The sequence below is a fragment of the Rhinolophus hipposideros genome (assembly GCF_964194185.1).
Source record: "Rhinolophus hipposideros genome assembly, chromosome: 11".
Taxonomy (NCBI): Eukaryota; Metazoa; Chordata; class Mammalia; order Chiroptera; family Rhinolophidae; genus Rhinolophus; species Rhinolophus hipposideros.
In genome coordinates, this window is record NC_138057.1 from 26286539 (window position 1) to 26306996 (window position 20458).

Consider the following 20458-nt stretch of genomic DNA (forward strand, 5'->3'; position numbering starts at 1 on the left):
GGATCTTCATTTTTTTTATTATGCTCCTTCATGGGTCCTGACTACCTTACTACATTTGGGTTCCATTAACATAACAGTAGTTTGAAAATTTTGATACTCCCTATTTGTTTTGCTTAATATAGATTAATCGGTTTATATGCAACAAACATAAACTAATATATTATATTCTTATCTACAAGATTAGATTTAAGTACCAGTGTTCTTGAAGGATTTTATGGGAATATAATAATGAGATAAAGGAATAAATTGCTTAGAAAAAGAAAGGATTTATAATCCCTCTGCTCCTGCAAATTTGAAACTTCTTTCCCTATTTCTTTCTTTCCCAATTTTATTTATTTGTTATTGTGAATTCTTATCAGTTATAGTTTATGCAATATTTTTTTAATATTTTTTCTTTCTTAACTTTATACACTGAAATAATTACAGACTTACCAATTTTTAACAAAAATAGTACAAAGACTTCCTGTATACCCTTCACCCAAATTCTTCAAATGTTAACTTCTTATTTGATCATAGTACAATTATCAAAAACAGGAGATTAAGTTGCTACAATGCTATTAAATTATAGACCTTAATTAAATTTTACTAGTTGTACCAATGGTCTACGATCCTATCTAGTATCCCACATGCTATTTAATAGTCATGTTTCTTCAATCTTCTATGTGGGAAAGTTGCTCATTTTTTTATACCTTTACATATTTTGAGAGTACTCATCAATTGTTTTGTAGGATTTGTTTTAATTTAGATTTGTCTGATGTTTTGTCATGATTAAACATGGGTTATACACTTTTGGTTAGATTACCAATGATATTACTAAAGATTTAATAATCTGTAGTACATTTTTATTTAGTAATAATGATTATTAAATATTTAATGAATATTTTGTGGAAAGATAATTCAAGATTCTGCAAATATTTTATATCTTATCATACTTTGCCCCATTAATATGAGCACCCACTGTGATTCTTGTCCATGGAAGTTATTATTTTAGTGATTGCCAAAGACCGTTTTCTGTTTTCTCTATTTTGTACATTACTTTATTGGAATTGTATTCTAAGAGAAAGTAGTCTCTTTTACCCATTGTACTCATTTATTCAACTGTTTATTTACATTGTTATGAAATCACATACTTATTTTGTTCCATGTTTTTTTGCCAGTACCATGCTGTTCTGACTTTTGTTGCTTGTAGTACAAATTGAAGTCAGGGAGTGTGATACCTCTGGTCTTATTCTTTTTCTCTTACTCTTATTCTTTTCCTACTTTCGCTACATAGGGTCTTTTGTGATTTCATACAAAGCTAATTTTGGTAATAGTCAAATTTTTTTATTGCTAAAATTATCCTTGATTTGGCCAGTGGGAAAGTTTTCAAGTTGGTTTCTGTCTTTAGACAGGCCAGGATAATGTTTTTAAATATATAGGGCCTTATATTATGGCACACAAAATATTCCAGGCGTAGTGTGTTCTGGCATCAACATTTTTTCAAGGAGCCCTGGTTTATTACATTGGAACAATGGTAGTTAGCGAAACATCTCAGAATAGGCATGTCATTGTTAATGGGCTGACACATTTTTAGGGTGCAGCAATTTGTATCTCTTTCTGTACTTCTTTGTGTGTGTGTGTGTGTGTGTGTGTGTATGTGTGTTAAAAATCATGAGTTTATATTAATATCTCAGATTCCAACCCAATCCCAAAGGGTTCACTCTATTCTTCCCCCATTCCTTTTTGCAACTTCTTTCTCAGACAGTGATTAACCTGGCACTTATAACCCATAATATATTTATCTATTTTTATAAGGAATTAGATTCAGAATTACCAACCCATAAATTGTGAAACAAATTTACTAAGTGAAGTACAATGTTTTTGTCTTTGGCCTTACAAAATATAATGTTTGCTTAAAGGTTATTCATATTAGTTATTCTTCATATCATTCAATGTGGTTATATTATTTATTTGTAATGCATGTATGTACACTTATTAATACTTGGATGGGGGGTTCCACACATGTCTAGGATGAGTTTAACATTTTATTTTTGAAGTATGTAAAACATCACCATTATTATTAAAATCAGCCTATACAAAAGAGAATGATCAGAGAAATATTCCTGCTATCCTTAACCACTGTGTTCTATGCCTATTCACCCATGTCATTCATTAGTTCTCTCTGATATATAATTACTTACCATTTAATATTTTTTTTAAAAAACAATATTCAGTAATATTTATATTTTTATTCTAAAAGGTTACTATTTTACATATACTCTTAATTATTGTAGTCCCTATTTTGATATTTATTGTTACTCTATCTGTACTGTCAACTTTCAGTAGTTTTCTTTAACTCCCAACTATTGCTGTATCAACCATCAAAAATGTTTTATTTTTCTTTTTTCCACTTCTCTTTTGGTTGCTTTAGCTCTACCTTGCCACAATATGTAACATTACACATTAGACTTTTACTCTGCCTTCGTCTCTTCTTTATGTTTTAGAACTCTGCTTTTCATATAATAAAATATTCACCATTGCATATTTGCTTATTACCTGTAATCAACTGGTTAAGAAAAGCTTATCCTCTAGCAAATTATTCAAAAGAGCTCATGGAGACCAAATTCTTAAGTTCTTGTATATTGGAAATTATTCTGTAGGGTCTTGATATTTGAAAAAGAACTTAGCTGAATATGTAAATTCTTAAAAAATAAAAAATAAAATTTAGAAAAATGCTTATTTATTGTTGCTTGTTCTCCTGAAACTCTTCCAAGAAATTGAAGAGATAATATTTCCTAATGCTTTTTATGAGGCCAGCATTACCCTGATACAAAAACATGGTAAGGATCACACTAAAAACTACAGGCAAATACCTCTGATGAATACAGACTGAAAAATCCTAAACAAAATACAAGTGAATTGAGTAAAACAATACATTAAAAAGATTACATACCACAATCAAGTGGGATTCATTCCTGGGTCACAAGGATAGTTCAACATTTACAAATCAATCAATGTGATACACCACATTAAAAAATAAAGGATAAAAATCATATCATCATATCAATAGATGCAGAAATAACATTTTTCAAGATATAACATTCATTTATGATTAAAACAATAAAATGGATGTGGAAGGAAAGTACCTCAACATAACAGAAGCCATATACGACAAGTCCTCTGCTAATATCATACTCAATGGTGAAAAACTGAAAGCTTTCCCCCTATGATCAGGAATAGGACAGGGATATCCCCCGCCACCATTGTTATTCACCATAGTATTAGAAATCCTAGCCAAAGTCAACGGGCAAGAGAAAGAAACAAAATACATCCAAATTTGAAAAAGAATAAGTCTTATTGTCACTTTTTACAAATGACATTATTCTTTATATAGAAAACCCTAACAACTCCACCAAAAACTATTATAGAGAATAAACAAATACATCAGAGTTGCAGGATACAAAATTAATGCAAAAAAATCCTTTACATTTTTATATGTAAACAATGAAATGTCAGAAAAAAAATTAAAACAAAACAGAACAACAACAACAAAAACAATTCCTTTTGCAATTGTCAGTAAATAAGAAAATACCCAGGAATACACTTAATAAAGGATGTGCAAAACCTATACACTGAAAACTGTAAAACATTATTAAAATAAAGAAAGCACAAGGAAATGGAAAGATATTTCTTGTTCATGGATTGAAAAAGTCAACATACCATGTTTCCCCAAAAATAAAACCTAGCTGGACCATCAGCTCTAATGCATCTTTTGGAGCAAAAATTAATATGATACCCAGTATTATATTATATTATATTATAGTATAGTATAGTATACCTGGTCTTATATTACATTAAAATAAGACCAGGTCTCATATTAATTTTTGCTCCAAAAGACACATTAGAGCTGATGGTCTAGCTGGTCTTATTTTGGGGAAACATGGTAGTTAAAATGGCCATATTATGGAAAGGAATATACAGATTGAATATAATCCCCATCAGAATCCCAATGTAATTTTTCAAAGGAATAGAACAAAGTATCATTAGCTTTGTATGGAATCACAAAAGACCCTGAATAGCCAAAGTAATCATGAGAAAAAAGAACAATGCCAGAGGTATCACATTCCCTGATTTTAATTGATACTACAAAGTGACAATAATCAAAACAGCATGGTACTGGCAGAAAAACAGACACACAGACCAATGGAATAAAACTAAGAACCCAGAAATAAAACCACATATATATGGGCAGATAATTTTATTTTCAACAAGGAACGAAAAACAGACAATGGATAAAAGAAAGCCTTTTCAATAAATGATGTTGGGAAACTTGAAAAAAACATGTGGAAAACTAGTGTTTTGAAACTAGTGACAATGAAACTAGACTGACATCTGTCACCATATACCAAAAATTACTCAAAATGGATCAAATACCAAATATGAGACCTGAAACAATAAAGTGCATAGAAGAAAACATAGGTATTAAACTTATGGACCTTGAATTCAGGGAGGATTTTATGAATTTGACCTCAAAGTCAAGGTATGTAAAAGCAAAAATAAATGAATGGGACTATATCAAATTAAACAGTTTCTGTTCAGCAAAAGAAACCATAAACAAAACAGAGAGGCAAACAACATCTCTGATAAGGGGCTAATATGCAAAATATATAAAGAACCTGCACAATCCAACAACAACAACAAAAAAAAACAAAACAAGCAATCCAATTAAAAAAAAATGGGTAGAGGACCTGAATAGACACTTCTCCCAAGGAGACATACAAATGACCAACATATATATGAGAAGGTGCTCAACTTCACTAGCTATTAGGGAAATGCATGTCAAAACCACAATCAGACCACCTCATACCTGTTAGAATTGCTGTTATCAACAAGACAAGGAATAACAAGTTTTAGAGAGGTTGTGGAGGAAAAGAAACTCTCATACCCTGCTGGTAGAAAGGTTAATTGGTACAGCCTTTATGGAAGACATAATAGAGGATTTTCAATAATTAAGAATAGAATTACCATACGACCCAGCAATTCTTCTTCTCGTTATCTACCCCCATTTATCTGTTAAATTGAATGCACCCCTATGTTCTTGTGGCATTATCCACAGTGGCCAAAGCATGGAGATAACCCAAATGTCCTTTGATAGATGATTGGATAAAGGAGATGTGGTACATATATACAATGGAATATTACTCTGCCATAAGAAAAGATGAAATACTGCCATTGGAGACAACATGAATTGATCTTGAGATTATCATGCTAAGTGAAATAAGTCAAACAGCAAAAGTCGAGAACCATATGATTTCATTCATATGTGAGATATAAAAATAAAAGCAACAAACAAACAAGACAATCAAAGAAGAAAAACTCATTGAGACAACAGTTTAGTGGTTATTAGATGGTAAGAGAGAGGTTGGGTGGTAGAAAAGTGTAAAGGGGATCAAACATATGGTGATGGAAGGAGAACTGACTCTGAGTGATGCACACACAACGGAATATGTAGATGATGTATTACACAAATGTACACTTGAAAGCTGTATAATTTTACTAATCAATGTCACCCTAATACATTTAATAAAAATTATAAGAAAATAAAGTCGAAAAATGTTACCATTCATGCTATAGTTAAGAAAGGTTATCATTTTATGAATGTCCACCATCATTCAAGGATCATGTTTATATTATTGAAGTCTGAGGATACTCCAGGTTGTTATTCATTAAGACCCTCATTAAAAAATGCATCAACTTTCCAGGCAAAATAACAAAAAATAGAAAATAAATGATAGAATAAATATTTAACTAAAAACAAACTTTTATATTGTGTTTTACCCAAATTATTTCATTTTTGCGTGCAATAATATTTAATGTATATTTCAAAAGCTGATGATGTAAATACCAAATTTAAAAAAAAAAAAAACATTCATGTTTTCCACAAGACAGTTTATCCTCCACACTTGGCTTTCTTTTTTTTTTTTTTTTTTTTGCGTTTCTCATTTGGGTTAGATCTCTAGTGATTATCAGAATAATTAAGCTATATGTCTGTTTTGAAGGTCAGGTATTAGTAGAAAAATCATCAAAACTCAATTGAGCTCATCTGTAACATGGCAGGAGTTCACAAGCATAAAATTTACTAGATACTACATCATGAGCAGTGGCCCCATTGAACAGCTTGTTATCTCTTAGTAATATGTCAATAAATTTATTTTCCAACATATTCTTGAAAATATATTTTTGAATTATTATAAAATTAGGTATTTGTTCCAACTGAAATTTGACTACTTAATATTTGTTCAATCTTGATCAAAGTAGTTGCATACTGGTTATATAAGAAAAATAAAAATGGACAGAAGTTATTTAATGCAGTCAGTAGAACAAATTTATCTCAATTTTATTCAGTCCTATAAATATTTACTGAACAAGTAAATCTCATAGGTCTTTATATTGAGACTAAAAACATTTAATAAGACACAATTCCTTTTATCAAGGAATTTATAATGTAGTGTATAATAGAGAAAGGACATTTTACCTATAACCTAAAGAAGATTAAATTAAATTATTCTAAGATACCTAATCAGTGTTTCTTAAACTATACCATGAACCTAAAAGTATTGTTGAAGTTTAACTTTAATTCTGTGGGTCTGGGTTTGTCCCTGCAGGTCTATATTTCTCATATTTTGATAGAAAGGGTATAATCAATATCTAGGGTATACAAAGGAAATAGCAGTTCATATGTATTAGGACCCAGAAAACATTGCAAAGCCCATTATATTAGCCTTCCCTGATGAATGTAAGTATTGCAATAAGTGCTTTATTTTGTGTTTTTATACAAAAAGAAAATTCTAACATTAATAAAATGTTTGCTTGTTACAATTACACCGTGGGTCTCATGTGAGGAGGTTACTGAGAGAACTTGTGATTTTGCTTAAATTCGTTTCTCAGGAGAAGCATTAATATGTACACATAACTACTTCATGGCCTCTCTTTGTCCAAGGTTTCAATTTTCTCATCCTCTTCATAAAGCCTTGGATGAACTTGAACCTCCTTGGCAATAGTTAGAAGGCAGTGAGTAATCTGAAGAGCCAACTTCTACAATGGATTACATCTCCAGATGACCCATGAGATAAGAAGAATGCATCTCATACGTAGGCAGGTATGCTGATTGAGACAATGTGCTTCTACAAAGCACTGGCCATTTGTACTGACTTACCATGTGAGCGACATGTTTAGAGCAGAGAATACACAGGTTTGAATGCATCGTTTTATAAACAAATCATTCCCTTCTGATCTCTAATCTTACATTGTGTCCACTTCAAAAATGCCTCCCAAACTTCTTGACCATCATTCTTACAAGGTGGAGCATACCAATACCTCATGATACCAAATCCCTGGGAATGACTTATTTTATCTTGACATGACCTTCCTCATTATGTCATTACATTGACAGAAAGAGTGGAAACCATAATAACCATGGGGATCAGAAGCAGTGTTTTATAATCCCTTCTCCGTCAAGATCTATATATAGCCTTCTTAACTGGATTCCTGATATATCCTTGGCTTATCTCAGAGGTCACAACTAGGCACATATCATTAGCCCAGTTGCTTCTTATTTCTTTCTACCAACCCTATTACATAAAAGCAAATTTTTCCTTTTATCTGAACAAGGAGGAAGCCTAATACTTTATAAGCACCTATATTTTCATGATTTTTAGAGTCATTTTAAAAGTTCTCTTACTAAACACAATGGTAACTAATAATGCCACGTGTGTGATTATATATGTCCCTCGATATTACTATTTTTACCATTGAAATACTGTCATTCTCAGCATTATTTTATTAAGTCTTACAAAAGTCTTTGAAATGTTGCATGGTAGAAACACTCAGAGTAAAACTATTAGAGAAATAATTCCTAATGGTAGTATGCTACTACTTTTCCTACCTCATATAAAAGATCAGCTCTTCTTTTACTCTGGATCGTAAATGTAATTACTGGATTTAAGTACAAACCCATAGACAAAAAGAGAAGAGCCCGGATGTAGGAGGAGTTTTCCAACACAAATGGCAAAGGGCATGTGTTAAAAGACTACTTACAGAAGACACAGAAAGGAAGAAAAATTAATTGTGCTTTAAATATTGTAAAAATATGTACAGTTTGAAAATTAATTCAGTAATCTTTTTTTTTTGCTGTTTGAGAAAGATTTCATTGTACTGACATAATTACAGTAAATAATTAAAACTCATAATAATATCTATGCCTTTAAATAGATAAATTAACTGAGTCCAAATAGTATGTAATACAGCTCTTATCAGAGGACCAAACTTTATACCTATTCAACATTTGTTTGAAAAATTTGACCTTGTGACTGAGTGTATGAGATCATGTGTTAATTACTTCTCTTGAATGACTAATATCAATGGGTATATTCATATAATGTACTTCTATAAAAAAATAACAGTAAAATACACATTGGTTTTCATATAACATATTCTACACACATTTTGCATATTGGAAGCAGATTTGTAGGCAATATTTTGCCATCTGTCATAAGACTTAGAAATGTTTTAACCCTACATATTGCCAAATGTTTAAATATCTAAAACATGATTAATACATATTAACTATTTTTATGTTACTAGCTAATATTAAATGCTCTAGACCAAGCGATTTAAAATAGAATATCTCTGTAGTATTATTTGGATTAATCACTTTACCTAATAGAGCAATTTATGGTTTTAGTTAAATCTTTCAAGATTAATGCCAGTTAAGTGGATACTATTTATCTCAAGGCACAATATGCAAATTTATCTTTAATCACACTTGAGAATTTTTAACTGTTCTATTATGATTCATTTTATGATTCTATGACTTTTTTTATTTGTAAAATGCTTTGAAATAACAGGTCCTGGAAAAAATGATTTTTTAAATAGTATCTAATGTCTGATAAGCCTGAAAAAGCATTTACAAATTCCAATACCAATTTAGGTTAAAAATTCTCATGAAACAAGAAAGAGGAATATCCTTAAAATGATAGCGAAAACCTACAAAAACCCACAGCTAACATTACAGTTAATGGTAGAAACCAGATGCTTTACAATTAATATCAGCAATAGGCAAGTATGTTCCCTCTCACCACTATTTTTCAACAACATACTGGAAGTGTTAGCAAATGCAGTTAGACAAAAAAAGAGAATAACAGATATACAGATTGTGAAGCACAATAAAACTGTACACAGATGAAGTGATTCTCTATATAGAAATTCAGAAGTGGCAAAAAAAAAAATGCTCCTGAAGCTAATACATGGTTATAACAAATCTGCAGTATACCAGGTATTACACAAAATAAAATGCTTATCTGTATACCAGTAATTAACAACTGGAATTTGAAAATAAAGACATAATACCATTTAATATTGCACCTAAAATGAAATACTTAAGGATGAATATAATAAAATATGTGCATCTATTTTATATCTATTTTTAGAGAAATACAAAATTCTGTTGAAAGAAACAAAATAAAACTAAATAAATGGATTGATATCTTTTTTTTAAAATGAGTTTCAGGTGTACAAAACAATATAAGAGTTAGACATTTATACCCCTCACAAAGTGATAACTCCTCTCTCCTAATCTACTACCTCTCTGACATCTCATACGGCCTTTACATTTCCACTGTCTCTATTCCTTATGCTGTCTCTACTCCACTTCTTGTGAATATATGAATATATATATGGGAAATAATAGCTGAATTTCATTATTCAGCTTCAGGTGCACAGCACAATGATCAGGCATCTACGCCGTCCTGGAAGTGGTCTCCCTAATAAGACAAGAGTCCATTGGATACCCTACAAAATCTTTACAACATTATTGATTATATCTCCCAAACTGACTTTTGTATTCCCGTGGCAATCTCATGGTTACCGATTGGGCCTTCTAATCCGCTCACCTTCTCCCTCATCCCCTGGATGGTATATCTTTAATCCAATTAAAAACTTAGTATCTGTAAGAATTCAAATCTTCCTATTTTGATGCATAGATTGAACAAATCTCCTTCAAAATCTCAGCCTCCTCTTTTGTAGATATCTATAAATTGATTAATTTTACACGGAAAGGCAAAACAATATGAATCAAGACAAAACTAATGTAGAAAAAGAAAATCAGAGGACTGACACTACTTAATTTCAAGATTTACTACAAAGCTACAATACTCAATGCAGAATTGTATTAGCAAGAGAATGGACACATAGTTAAATGAAGCAGAATAAACATCCTAGAGATATATCAACACAACTATAGTGGATTAATAGTTGACAAAGAAGAAAAGGGAATTTAATGGAGAAAGAAAACTCTTATCAACAATGACGCTGGAAAAATTGGACAATTAAATTATTAATATTCACAAAAAAGTGTAGACTTGGCCTTATACCTTTCATAATATTAACCCAAAATTATTGATTATAAGCCTAAATGCAAAACAACAACAACAAAAACAAACTTACAAAACTTCTGGAATAAACTATAAAAGACTATCTTCATGCACTTGGGTTTGGTAATAAATTTTTATATATAAAAACAAAAACATGATCCATCAAAAAATAATTGGATTTTATAAAATGAAATGCTTAACAGCTATGAAAATATTCTCAACATTGTTTGTTATTAAGAAAATGCAAATCGGTTACCAGAGGGTAAGGGAGAGAGAGGTAGAAGAGGGTAAAGGGTGTCACTTATGTGGTGACAGACAAGGATTTGACTTTAGGCAGTAAACACACAATACATATATAGATGAGATATTACAGAATTGTACACTCGAAACTTACATAATTTTATTAACCAATGATACCCCAATAAATTTAATAAAAAATATGATACCACTACACATCTATTATAAGAATGGGTACATTTCAAATATTGACAATACCAACTACTGACAAGGATGCAAAGCAAAAGAATTCTCATTTAGTTGCTGGTGAGTGTGTAAAATGGAACAACCATTTTGGAAGAACGCCTTGCAGTTCCTTACAAAATGAAACCAATTCTTTGCATACAATCTCCTAATCATATTCCTAGATATTTATTCAAGATGTATTAATCATGCAACTGAATAGTATTCTGATTTTTGAAATATGGACTATAAATTGACAAAGCTTATATAGAGAAAGCTTAAATGTATATTGCTAAGTAGACTAAGCCACTCAGAAAATGCTACGCATTATATTATTCCAATTATATTACATTCAAAAAAGGCAAAACTTTAGAGATAGTGAATGGGTCAGTACTTGCCAGAAGTACCAGAAGGGAAGAGAGTGAGGCCTGAGCAGATGAAGCACAGGGAATTTTTAGGATAGTGATTACATTATCTATAACACTATAAGGTGAATACATGATATTTTGAACTTGTCAAAATTCATGTAACTTAAAAATACATAGTGTAGACCTTAATGATTGCAAATTAAAATAATAATAATAATAATAATAATAATAATCATTAAGAAGACCAGGTGATCAAAGAAACCAATGGAAAAAAAAAGGTATCTGCTTTAGAAATATATGAATCAATCTCTCTAGGGAATTGAGAAATAGGTTACAGACATAAGTGACTTTGGAAATCTGTGAATGTGTAAGATTAAGGCAAAAAATGTACATAAACACTGTATACTAGTTGGTAAAGTAGTTTTCTCACTGGGATAATGATTATAATACAGCTGTACATCTTCCATTTTACATTTTGTTTTATTATATATCTTATTTTTTTCTTCTTTTCCATATTTAATATAACACTTATTTTGCCCTAAGTGAAAATATCTTTGGTAACGATGTCATTCTTTTAACTATTTTTTACTATACATTTTTTACTTACTATCTTAGTGTTTGCTCTAGGGCTCACAATATACAACTTATCTTTACCAAAATCTACCTCTAATTTATGCTGTTAATTATAGTGAAATGTATAATTCTTACTGCTTTATAACTATTCTTCCATGCTTTCCTTTACTGTGCTATTATTGTTATATATAACACATTTATATATTTTACAAATGCAACAATGAATTGTTTTCTTTATTATGTTATATAATTTGTCTTTTCCACATAGCCTATGCCGTTTCTATTCCACAGTTCCTGTATCAGCTATCTTACAATGTGCTATTTTTGCATTAAATAGATACCTTGTACGTACCATTTCCATGTTCTTGTTATTTGTTCTAGTATATATTTTGAGTTATTTTCTAAGTTGCTGCACTAAGGATTACTACTCATATCTTAATTAATAAGATTTTAGTTCATGTTCATAACGACTTACTTTTGCTAGTATACAAAAACTTTCATTTTATATACTGTTTCATCCTCCTTTACTATATATCACAAATTACATATTTAAACATTGTGTTTCCATGAACAAAATCTATTATCATAGCTTTTTCCAGTTGCCTGTTACATCTCCTAGGATTAAAAAAAGGACTTTCAAACAAAAATACATGTAGAATATCCTTTTTAAATAGCATTAATGAGATGTACTTACACCATAAAATTCACCCATGAAAATGATTAATTCAATGGTTTTTACCATATTCATAGATATGTATACCATCATAAAAGTCAATTTTAGACCATTTTTATCACCTCAAAAAGAAATACTAAACTTCCAGTTTCCATTTTTGCATGTGAGGAGTTTGGGAGTTGCCACTCCATTCTCACAACATGTAAAAAGCCGAACAGACTGAAAAACCAACAACTCTCCTTAGATCCATAAGAGAGGGGAAGATACATGGCTGACTAATGTTCCTAAGATAGGAGAAGTAGGCAAATAAAGAGTCATGACTTACCTGAGCACAGATTCATGGTAGAAGTGCCTCTGAAACCAGTGCTGGAGGCAGCAAACTTGAACTGTAATTGATGAATTGCCGGAGGCTCAGTGTGGACTGCTCTGAGAGTTATGAACTCCAGGGGGACCGAATTACAGAGGGCGGGGCACAATATTGTGAGATGTGCCGCTAGGAGCACCAGCAGATTCCCAAGGTGAGAATCTGAGAAAAATCCTTTCCCGCTCCTAGCACCATTTTGAGAGAGCCCAGAGAGCTACAGTCTTCTTTGTAAAGACTGCCCAGAAGAAAACCTAGTTATCAGCAGCCTAATCAGCTTGGTATTATTACAGCCTAACAGAATTGAAAGGGAAATGGCCAACTTCAGCTGTCTCTAGTTTTCCATGTGGAAGAAGGGAAATACCCAACTCCAGCCCACTCTACCATCATGTCCTGAAAAGCGATGGAGAAAAACACTAACTATTGTGAAATTGATAGTCCTGAGGCACTAAAAGACTGAGACCTAATCACAAGACTAAAGAACGTTTTCCCTCCACAATACAGTACCCCTATATTAATACAAGCCTTTTTAGAGTAATTCCTTTCTCTGGTAAATCATATCCAGCTGTTAAGAAAAAAATTATAAAGAATACCAAAAGTCAAAAAGACAGATATGTCAGAATGTTGGAACTGAAACAGGTATGTCAGGCTGTTGGAATTATCAGAATTGGTATTTAAAACAACCATGGTTAATATACTAATGACTCTAATGTATAAAATCGATACCATATTAAAACAGATGGATAATGTAAGCATAGTAATTGAAATCCCAAAGAGAAATATTACAGATCGAAAACACTAACAGAAATGAAGAATGCCTTTGATGGGCTCATTAACAGACTGGACATGCTTGAAGGAAGAAATAATTCTGAGATTGAGAATATATAAATAGAAACTTCCCCAAACAGAAAGCAAAGAGAACAAGACTGAAGAAAAATTCATATATATATAAACTCTGGGAAAACTACAAGAGGTGCAACATATGTGTAAGTGTAACATAAGAAGAAAGGCAAAGGAACAGAATAATTATTTGAAATAATAATGAATATGAATTTTTCCCAAATAATGAAATATAGCAAACAACAGATCTAGGAAGCACAGAGAACAAAAAGCAGGATAAATGTTTAAAAAAACAAACACCAAATAAACAAAAACAACACGAAAACCTACACCTAGATGACTCCTAGGTGGCCAGAGAACTGACTCCAGGTGGTAGACACACATTGCAATATCTAGATTATGTGTTATAGAATTGTACACTTGATCCTGTATAATTTTACTAACCAACAACACCCCAACAAATTTAATATTTTTTTAAAAAAACTGCACTTAGTTATATTATTTTTAAACTACAGATAATCAATGGTAAAAACAAACAAAAAAAAATCCTGAAAGAAGCTTAAGGGAACACAAACAAACAAAACAACAACAAAACTTATACAAGAAAAATTTCATCTGACGTCTCAGAAATAATGCAAGCAAAAAGAGTGTGAGTGAGATGTCTTGAGAGGAAAAAGGACACCAATCTATAATTCTGTATGCTGTAAAATTATCCATCAAAAGTAAAAGAGAAATAAAGATTTCCTCAAAAAGAAAAGGAAGAAATTTTGCCATTAGACCTACCGTGTAAGAAATATAAAATAAATTCTCTAGTCATAGAAGAATACTGTGTTATCCCACTTCTACAAGGCATCTAAAATAGTCAACTTACAGAAGTAGAAAATAGAATGATGATGCCAAGTGCGGAGGGGAGGAGAAAATGGGGAGTTGCTAATCAATACGTGTAATATTTCAGTTATGCAAAATAAATAAGTTTTAGAGATCTGCTGTACAACATTGTGCCTATCGTTAAAAATTCTGTATTACACACTTAAACTCTAATAAGAGGGTAAATCTTATGTCAGGTGCTTTTGGCAGAAATTAAACAACAACATGGTAAAGGGAACGGATATACAAGCCCAGGAAGCACAGAGAGGTCCAAACAAGATGAACCCAAAGAGGCCACCACCAAGACACATCATAATTAAAATGCCAAAGCTAAAAGACAAAGAGAAAATCTTAAAAACAGCAAGAGAAAAGCAGTTAGTTACCTACAAGGGAGCCCCCATAAGAATGTCAACAAATTTCTCAACAGAAACTTTGCAAGCCAGAAGGGATTGGCAACAAATATTCAAAGTGATGAAAAACAAGGACATAAAACAAAATGACTCTACCCAGCAAATCTATCATTTAGAATCCAAGGACAGATAAAGAGTTTCCTAGACCAGAAAAAGCTAAAGGAGTTCATCAGCACCAAACAAGTTTTACAAGGAATCTTAGAGAGACTTCTTTAAAATGGGACGGGGTTAGGAATGGGTGAAAGGGGAAAGGATTAAGAAGTATGAATTGGGTGATACACAGTAGTCATGGGGAGGTAGGGTATAGCATGAGGGGTATAGTCAATAATATTATAATAGCCATGTATGGTGCCAGATAGTTATTAGATCTACAGGGTAATAGATGGGAATGGGTGAAAAAGGTAAAGGTATTAAGAAATACAAATTGTAGTTACAAAATAGTCATGGGGATGTAAAGTATAGATGATACAATCAATAATATGGCAAAAACTATGTATAATGCCAGGTGGTACTAGTTAGGGGGATCACTTCCTAAAATATATAAATGTCTAACCACTGTGTAGTATAATTGAAACTAATATAATGTTAAATGTCAACTGCAATTGAAAATTTTAAAAAAGGGGGAAAAGATCAATAATATTGCGATAGCGTGGTACAGTGTCAGATGGTTCCTGGACTTATCATGCTGATCACTTCTTTAGCTTAGGGAATAAAATCAATAATGTGGTAATAACACTGTATAGAGCTAGGTGGCTACTGTTGAATAACTGTGATGTACACCTGAAACTAATATAATATTGTATGTTAGCTGTATTTTAATTTAAGATCTTTAAATTTTTTAAAAATAATTTAAAAAACAAAACAATATTAAACCTTTGGATCCATAATCATAGGATACCTTTCCATTTACTTAGGTCTTCTTTAGTTTTTTTCAAAAGTGTTTTGTAATTTTATTTTTATCAGCTTCCTGAGGTATAATTGATAAATAAAATTGTAAGATATACCTATCTTAAATTTTATATAACAAACAATAAAAAAAAATGGGTTTATAGGGTATAACACTGAGAGCTAATCCCAAACCTTAATTTGGATCACAAAAAATATTCTTTTTTGAAACAATCACTTTATCTTTTATTTCATTATGAAGAGTTTGAAAGCATCACTTTACTTTGTGGTGGTGTCCTTCAAACAATGAATAATATTCCCATTTATGGAATGTTTATAATCTCACACAAAGGACCCATTTAAACACTTTGAAACAAAGTAACCAATTTTACAATTTACAAGCAACATATTTGGATAAAATGTAATTGCACTGAACACAGTGGTTTAGAATGTTGAGTGTTTGATGAATACACAAATTAATGATGCTCTGGAAAAATATAACATGTGCTTCTTTTGTAACAAAGCAATTAAAGCTGGACAAGGGGTAGATATTTAGCTAAGCATACCCAAATATAGTAGATAATATTTCCATAGATATAGAGAAATATTCACTATTAGATAAGGTTCCAAACTATTATTTCAGGATTCTCCCATTTAAAAATATTTGATTATATCTTTATGCCATGTTTTTTTGCTTGGAAGAATGATATATTCTAGATGTATAATCAAACAAATACACACAAGTAGCCTTTCCCAGTTTCTCATGACAGCAAGAGGGTTTAAGGTATATAATTGTGTGACGATTTTACCATCCTTGTCGTGATTTATGTGATATAGCACATACCACTGACATTGCTAAGAGGCCACACTTGTTTCAAGTTTATCACCATTGAATACCAGAACTGTTTAACTCAACTCATTATACATTCATGGGACCAAAAGTATAACAAATGGCCTCTGATTTCAAGGCCATTTTGGACTACCTAAGGGAAATGACCTTTAGTAAACCGAAAGAAATTACAATTAAAAATAAAAGAAACAAAAGAATATATATGTTGACAATAACAAAGCAATTAAAGCTGGACAATGTGTCATAACCAGCTCTGAGATATGTTACAAATTATTTGTTATTAATAATTGTAGCACTAAATTCCAATCTTATATATTATAAATAATTACCTAATGAATTATACAGACAGGATTTGTAAAAGCTCATGGGGGGAAATGATCACAGAAGATAGAAAGAGAAATAATTCCTAGAGGAAAGAAGTGAGAATTTGTACTTGGTTGAATATCAGGATAGCTAGTGTAAATTATAGTTAAGGATTTTGTATCACATTTAAAGTATTTGTTTGTGAATCCATCTTCTTTTTTAAATTTCAGAATTCCTGTGTCTTATAAAGGAAGTGTACATTTTGCTCTATAAATGTCTCAATCCAGTAAATCTTTTTTTCCTCAATTATCCTCTCATTAATCATAAAGTTGACATTGAAAAACTTCACCTCTTTCAGGTCATTTCCTATGAAGTTATAATCTAAAAACACAATTGTAGGAACAGGGATACATCACTTAAAAGTTTGGCAAGGAGCTTGTAACAAATTTTGTATGTTTATATGTAGAGCAAGCTCTTTCATATTCACCACAATTATTGATATGTGTATATGTGTCAATATTTTTAAATAGTATTTTTCATTTGCTGTGTTATATGCAGGTATGTCATAACCAGGTCTGAGATATGTTACAAATTATTTGTTATTAATAACTGTAGCACTAAAATCCAATACTGCCTTATTATCACTCATTTGAGTCATTGTATCATCTTTAAATGAAAAATAATAAAGTCATAACTCTCATAGAGAGAATTATACACAGCACAGTATGTGGTCATTAGAGTATATCTTGAGATGTGGTATGGGTATGTATGAAGTGTATGTCTTCACAAGGCTTCTATCAGTAACACACAGTGTGTTAGAAGATGTATGTAACTAACTCCTTTAAAGAATTATCAGAAAAGGGAAAGCTGAACAAAAAAATTCTTAAGACTAAACTTTACATGAAAGTAAAAATAAATGTGGAGCTTTAGTATATTCTTTCTAAAGTGCATTTGAATTTTGTTATAGTGAACCATTTCGTAAAAATGTAGATTTTTACAATACCAATTGTTTTTTTAAAGAAACTTTTAGGCTGAAGTGGCAATTGCTTACGTAAAATAATTTTAAGAATCTGTAAATATGCCAATGATATTATTTCCAACAGTAAATTGGTTAAGTAAATAGTATTCTTACACCAAAAAGTACATACGTTTATGAGTTTAATATATGCTAAGCATTTAGGATAAAGCAAAATTATTTCTATTGACTGAGTGAGCTAATTTTCCCACAATGTTTCATCATTGTATTGTTTAATTTACTCACTGAAGGATTTTATTTACCTGTATTAAACTTTATCAGAAAACTTTTTAAATGACTATTTCATACTTCTGAAAAATGGTTGTTTTTATTGTACTGAGTGATTGACAGATGTTAAATTAACGGTATCATGCACACCTTTTATGTAGCAAAACTTAAAGTACAACCTTCAACAGAAACATTACATGAAAGAAGACCTTAAAAATAATGAAACTGGAAGAAAATATTAGATGAAAAGGAAAAGTGCTCTGACATCAGATGAGTATTTTTTAAGTATTGTTGAGGTGATTGAAATTAGTGTCAGTAATTATGTGTGTATTCTTTTATTGGTCTCCATGAGATTGTTATTCAGAGCTCAGTTTACCATGTTTTATTTCCTACAAGAGTCACAAATTAGAGCTCCACTCAGCCCATTTCTCCAGGTTTTGTATTTTCAAACCTCTATGCTAAACCTTGCCCTCTAGAGGAATAATGCTTTCAAATCCCTGATGAATGGAAGCATCCATCCGTAGCTACATAAATGACAAGCAGATATGTTGCCAGGAGACACACATACAGCAGCATTATCTAAAAGCCGACCCATTCAGTATGGCTTTCCCCACCAGTGATTATTAGATGTTACAGCTAAGTAATGTGCAGCATTTTCCAATTCCCTGAAAATATACCCAGCTGGGTATCTATAATGTGTCTAAAAATCCATTGTACTTATTTATACTGGTGTAAAGAAGTCAACACATTCTTAAACAAAGGAAGATAAACAGTATCTCAAATCCACTGGAAGAAAAGTCTACAGCTTTCCTTGCACATGCTTTATTCAACAGAAAGTTTCCTATTAATGTCTATTTACTAAACATTTAGACCTGGAAAGATTCATGAAGCATGTTTTGGAAAGTTTTATCTCTTTCTTTTCTTTCATAAGTGTAATCTCTTTGGCTAAGTACTTCCTCCATGAGGGACACACACATACACACACATACGCACTCACATACACACGCATGCATGCACATCAGTCCATCAAATACCTTGCCAAGTGCAAATACAAGATTATGGAAATCATTCAAGTGCTTAAAAAATACTAACATAAGGATATATAAGCAGAACAGCTTAAATACTCCACTGAAAATGATAGATTTTCAACGCAACCATTACACTCCTGTGTATTTTCCAAAGAGAAGTGAAGATCTATGTTCAAGCAAAAATCTGTACACAAATGTTTATAGAAGCTTCATTCATAATAGTAAAAAGCTGGAAATATCCCTGATTTTAGTTCTCTCAATTTTAAATGATATAATATCTGCAATGACCATAGCATCATCGACACTGTAGAGTCATAATTGAAGTGTTTGGATAGATTCAGATCACCAGTACATTATTAGTAGTAGTTGGTTTATGCATTCATATGAACTTTCAAATTCATTCCATGCGTGGCTAGAACTTCATGCATCTCCCATGTGTCCCACGCTGTCTCTGCTCTCTGAAGTGCCCTTATTCCTCAAGACAATGGTGAATTTCCACTAATCTTCTAACACTGAACTCAAACATTTCCTCCTTTGAGAATGCTTCCTTTCACTTCTCTTCCTTTTGAGGTCAAATTCATAATATCCTATTTGAACCCAAGGTCCATAAGTTTAGTGCCTATGCTTTCTTCTGTGCAATTTATTGTTTCAGTTCTTATGCTTACGTGTTTAATCCATTTTTAGTTAATTTTGATACATGGTGACAGATGGAAGTCTAGTTTCATTCTTTTGCACATGGCTTTCCAATTTTTCGAGCACCATTAATTGAAGAGGTTTTCTTTTTCTCCAATGTATGTTTTGGGCACCTTTATTGAAAATTATCTGGCCATAATACATGGGTTTAAGTCTGGGTTTTCAATTTAATTCCATTGGTCTGTGTATCTATTTTTTCTGCCAATACCGTACTGTTTTGATTATAAACACAATGGAATACTACTTGGCCATAAGAAAATATGAAATACTGTCATTTGTGACAACATGGATGGATCTTGAGATTATCATGCTAAGCAAAATAAGTAAGACAGAAAAAGTCGAGAACCGTATGATTTTACTCATATATTGGATAAAAAACTGAAATCAACAAATGAACAAGACAAAAAAAGACACAAAAACTCATAGACACAGACCACAGTTTAATGGTTACCAGAGGGTAGGAAGGAGGGGGGTGGTAAAAGAGGAAAAATGGGTC